The sequence below is a fragment of the Dermacentor silvarum genome, chromosome 3, assembly GCF_013339745.2.
Source record: "Dermacentor silvarum isolate Dsil-2018 chromosome 3, BIME_Dsil_1.4, whole genome shotgun sequence".
NCBI classification, from domain to species: domain Eukaryota; kingdom Metazoa; phylum Arthropoda; class Arachnida; order Ixodida; family Ixodidae; genus Dermacentor; species Dermacentor silvarum.
Window position 1 is genome coordinate 66,665,885 of NC_051156.1, and position 6,000 is coordinate 66,671,884.

A 6,000-nucleotide genomic window follows, 5' to 3' on the forward strand; every position below is an offset into this window, starting at 1 on the left:
CTAAATGATCATATTTAAGAATTATACATATATATTTTATTAACTGTGGCCTTGTTAAGAACACTCTTTGTATCCCGCTTTTTTTCTACTTGTGGCGTTGTTTTTTGCTTACAAATTAGTTTCTTTTATTTATGCTCCTTTTGAATTTTCTTCGCAGCCACAGATCGACCGAGCACGTCGCTTGTAAAATATTTTGCCAGTGCATTCCTTTCGCACAAAATTATGCTGAGATTTCCTTCATCCACCCCACCTTTTCAACCCTCCCCTTCATTTTCATTTTCCCAGATATCTATGGTTCAGGCAAACAGCTTATTGCCAAGAAAGGCTAAGTGCTGTTAAAAAGCTGAAAACGTACACTGTAGCTCACCGTAGCATGTCTGCAGTGGCTGCTGAATGCATAATTCCTTTCCTGAAGAAAATAATAAACTTTTGGAACTTGGCACCTGCGTGAGAGTATCTCTACGAAGCCTGCCCGTAATGTTCGTGCAGTGAGTCAATAAAAGAGAGAGAGATGATTTCGTGGCGCCACGCTCTCTTTCGCTATATTCACTCAAACTGACCCGGACTGCATCTAGTACGAGCCGGAGTGCGGTATGACAAGGCAAAATTTGATGCGTGCACTTTTCGTACAGCCTATTTTTAGTATTTGTGGAAATGGAGATCGATCAACAGATGCCAGTAAAGGATCAATATCAAATTTCTTGTGAAATTGTGAAAGAATGGTGCAGCAATTCATCAAATGTTGCAAAGGGCGTATGCAAAGCATGCCCTAAACAAAAGAACTGTGTGCACTTGTGTTGGGGAGGCAGTGCAGGCCCTAAGGACGACGCAAGATCAGGACGCCCCTCCACCTCGTGCGTTGACGAAAACATCGATCGTGTGCGTTCTCTCATGTTCAGTTACCGCCGGCTCACGGTTAGAATGAAATCAGACGCACTCAGTTTGGGAAAGTCGTCCGTGCAGGAAATGAAAAAAGCTTTGTGACAAGATGGTGCAAAAACTGCGGATTTCTGGGCAACAGTTGCGACGAAAAGAGTGTTGTATGAAGACGACAGCAAGGTACTCTTGCAAAGAGTCGTCAAGGGCGACGAATTTTGGATTTACGAATATGATATCGAGCTGAAGTCAGAGTTGAAAAAGAAAGATTAGCTAAGGCCAGGGGAAGGGCTTAAGAACACAGCAAAAATCAGTCGTGTTGATCGGGTTTTTTGATTGCCAAAAAAAAAAATGGTGCACCACGAATTTGTACCTGAAGGCGAACTTTCAACGCAGCTTTCTTTATGCAAGTCCTGAAGCGTCGGAAACAGTTCGTGCACTGCGTATCATCGAACTGTCGAAAAAAGGGCGCTTAATTACGTGCCAGGGTAATGCCCCTGCGCACTCGGTCTTGTTACCACCGAAGTTTCTAGCAATAAATTCCATAGCTGAGCTAAAACACGCTCCCTACTTGCCGGGTTTAGCCTCCTCAAACTTTTTTTTAGTTTTTATAATTTTTATTATTTTTGGTTCCCCAAATGCAAGCTGGTGCTCTGGGGGCGGTATTTCGGTGATGCGACGACAGTCAGAAACGAAATCGTTGCTAAAGCGGCTGGCAGATGAGAACTTCCGAAAGTGCTTTTATCAATGAAATACAAGGAAGCATTGTGGTTCTTCCTAATGCGAAGTATTTTGAAGGTGACCATATTCATGTATCTGAAAGTTTGTGAAAGTTGTGAAATGAATTCTGTATTTTTTAAACATACTGCACCAACATTTGGGAGAGGACTCGTCTTTTTTTCTTGAACACTTATTAGAGCGGCAAGAATTTTTTTTTCTCGGAATTCAATCGTTGGTCGCAGCAGCTTCCCTAGCCTAAAAAAGCACGCTTTATTTGAGGACAATCTGATAACCCAATTCCTGCTCCCAGGAAGGAGTGCACCGTTTGGCATGAAAAACAGGCCAAAAAGTAGGCTTTGCTGGATGCAATCGCTCTCACTGCACAGATGGTAGTAAGTGTCATTGCGGGACTATCTTATTCTAGCCCACAGGTGTTTTAGACGCTTTTCCTCGTCCCTGCTTTCCCCGTTTTTGTTTATTTTTCTTTTATTTTAGTTACTCTGCTTCGCTTATTATCTTTTCGCTGCAACATCGACGTTCCAGTCGTGGTGAAATGGAGATAATAACCAAAATATTCTACCATATCACGAACATATAAGCTTGATAAAATTGGATCATATATTAGGCTCATTCATCTCATAACGATTTGCTTTGGTCTATAAACGTTTCCGTGGCGAAGTGCTATGTGGAGGCGTGCGGTGTAATTTTGGAAGCCCGGAGTTCTTTAATGTGCACCCTACGAAAACAAGGAGAGAACACAAAATGTGTTACAAAATTGCCCTAGATTTTCGGCTTTTGTCACCTAAACATTTTAGCAGTTTAGACAGAAAACAAGTATTCAGTGATTACTTTCGACCATCATATTTGGGCCCGCAGTGCAAAACATTCCCCGCATAGTGTGTGTGTGTGGGTGTAAAAACCTTTTATTTACAAAAGTCCCGAGGCTCGACTAATTCAAGTCGAGGCGGGCCGCTCCCACGATGGCACCGTTAGGCCCAGCCCTCCAGCGACATCGTGGGCCCACTGGACAGCCCGTAGCTGATCTTGAAAAGATGAACTCTCTAGCATCTTCTTCCAATGGAGCCATTCTTCTTCAGGGTTGGTGAGAGTCGCAGGGCATCCCGCGAGCATGTGTCTGATCCCAATGATGCCATTACACGCATGACAATCTTTCTTGACCTCTCTTTCTGGATACATTTTATCAAGGTGGTACGGCGCGGGATAAGTTCCTGTTTGTAATAGTCTCATTGAAACTGCCTGAGCCCTGTTCAGCTTTGAATGTGGCAATAGAAATTATCTGCGTCCTAGATAGTAGTGTTTAGTAATCTCGTTATATGTTAATAAATGATCTCTAATTCCCCGGCCTGGTGGTGGACGGCTCGGTTGTGACTGTCACGGCTAGCAAGTCCTCGTGCCAAGTCATGAGTAACCTCATTGACGTTAGCCCGGGTCTCGTCCACTCCTCCCATATGCGCAGGAAACCATTGGATTTCAGTTCTCATACTCATAGTGTTTTCAATAAGTTTAGCTGCAACCGCGGCCACGTAGCCTTTATCGAAACCCTTTATAGCAGCTTTGGAATCGCTGTAAATAAAAGTCCATTTATTGTTCCTGATGGCTAGAGCAATTGCCACTTGCTCCGCCACCATGGAATCTTTGGTAAATACAGTGATGGCATCTTGCACCTTCCCTTGAATGTTTGCTACTACGGCAGTATATGCTTCTTTCCCTGTCACCCAGGCAGCATCTACGAAAGCCGCCTGTTGATTCTGCTGTTGTATCTCCCGCAAGAGTGCTTTAGCTCTTGCCTTTCTCCTTTTGATATTGTGCTCTGGATGCATGTTTCTAGGGAGAGGGGTGGTTCTAATCAGATCCCTAATCTCAGCTCGCAACTCCACTTCATCCTCCAGTGGGCGCCTTGACCTATTTAGCTCTGCCCCTATTGCCTGTAGTATATTCCTGCCGGCTCGTGTTTTTGTCAATCTTTCCTGTTGCGCAAGCTGCTGAGCCTCCGCAATTTCCTCTATTGTGTTGTGCACCCCTAGACTCATCAATCTCTCGGTTGCAGTGTTAATCGGTATTCCTAGGGTAGCTTTAATGAGCTTCCTAATCATCGTGTTAAGTTTGTTAAGTTCTACCTGCGTCCATTTGAATAATCCAGCAACATATTTGAAATGACAGAGAGCAAAAGCATGAACTAGCCTCAAAGCACTGTCTTCCCCCAGGCCTCTGTGTCTATTGGTAATTCTCCTTAGTAGCCTAATTACTTCATCGGTTTTATTTGAGATATGCTGTATTGTTCTATAGTTCGCATTAGTGCCCATAAAATATCCCTATTTTCACTGCATGCGAACTTACTTTCATGTAGATGTATCCTAAGGCACAAAGAAGCATTGCTCTGAATTACGCTGTTCGGTTACGCTGTCCGAACCAAATCAGACGGGACAGAATCGGACGGCTGACGTATTCACTCTTTCAAGCACTTGCTGAAGGAATGTTTTTTCAGAAGTGGAATTTGTCTGTATCGATAACAAATAAATTCGCATGCTCACAGGCCATAATTATCTCCCCGTTTTCATTGAAAATTATTCTTGGTAACGGGTGGCTTAGGACAGCGTGCACAATTGAGCGCTGTTCGTAAAAACCCTTGTAACGCTCCGGAGCGTTTGAATACGGGATTTACCGCAAATTGTGAAATTGGCCCACACACTTTTAACAGTATACCTACGAATTGCTCATAACCTGCCCTTTATTTCCGCCAAATACAGCCTAAGCGCCTTGTTGTGTTAACTGAGGAGATCGGGTTAACCTACAATGCGTCTACTCGAGCGCATAAAAATAGGCCGGAAATGAGGGTTCAGTAATTATTTCCAACGATCATAACTAAGCCAGAAACGTCAACGTTTCGCCACGCATTACGCTTAAGATTGCCTCCATTTTACCAAATTTACACTCGGTGTGGTATACATTCGTCTCGAAGCACAGGGAAATATAGCTAATAACGGCCTTACAAGGCTTTCGATCAGTTGCTTAATAATATTTTTTTAACAGCGGAGCTATTTAAGCCGAGCTATTTAAGTCGACAGTTCGAGCGTAACATGCGAACAGAAAATGTGGGTCCGATCCTGGCGGTATTGCAGAAAGGGTCCAAGCGCATAACCCGGTGAACTAGCGAAGCTGAGTCTGGCTAAGTCTATCTAAGCATCGTTGGGACTACTGAAACTTAGTAAGTCATTGATAACCAATCGATAGCGAATCAATAGCTAATCCGGAAAATTTCAGAAAATGCTGGTGATGACTTGACAGTGCTTAGTCTAGCCCAAATACGTGGCCAATACCTTGCGATAGCCAATCGATACCCAATCAATAGCTAATAGATAACCGATCAATAATCAGTAAACTTCTGGAAATGCTAGGGATGACTTAGTATGACTTAGCCTAGCCCAAATGCGTGGCCAATACCTTGCGCTCGCCTATTGATAGTGAATCAATAGCGTTTAGATAACCAATCAATTATCAATAAATTTCGGGAAATGCTGGGGATGACTTGGTAGTGCTTAGTCCTAGCCCAAAAGCCAGGACTAGCTAGGTACCCATCAGCTGCGCTGTCTCTTCAGAATTGCGCTTCCCTTGCAAGCTACGCATTTTTTTTCTAATGCTGTAAGCAACTGACAATCTTGAAACTTTGCTCACGCATCAAGCATAAACTGCGTCATATTCACTATAAATTTCAATTTTGTGTCACGATGACTTCTTTTGGCACATTGGGCAAACTTTATGTTTGATTCTAAAAATACGCTTCTCAACTATGAAATGCTCGCATAAGTTCTTACAAGAGCTTCAATGAACCTACACATTTTAGCTCTTCAGCACACGTAACAGTTAACATGATTGCATTTTTTTTCAAACATAAAATTGCTGCTCCCTTCTGTCTTTGTTTTCCAGGGCAGCAGAGAAACTTTGTAAGCGTCTGATATACCGCCGTCAAAAAGCAAACAAAGGCATTGGAAATTTTATTAAGCCTCTTGTTAGGCCACACACTTCACATACTTTCGACTCATCATCTCAAACATGTTCTACATTCCTTGTACATATGAGCTCCTTCGATTATTTAGTTCTGTTAGAACACCGTGAAAATGCGTATACTATGTCAAATTGGCAACTTCGCTTCGCAATTAGAAAGAAAAGAAAGAAACTACGAGAAAAATAAATGCTCCCGCTTGAAAATCGCTCTTTTAGCCTTGCGGCCGCTGGGAGCACAAGTTGTTGATATCAAAGCAATTGGTGAAATCATCAGGGAGAAGTTATTTTTTTATAATTCCGAGGGAGTGGCCAACTCTTTCAAGCGAAAAGATTATGTCTCAGAACGAGGAGTTGTTGGTGTAGATTTTCTGATAAAGACGA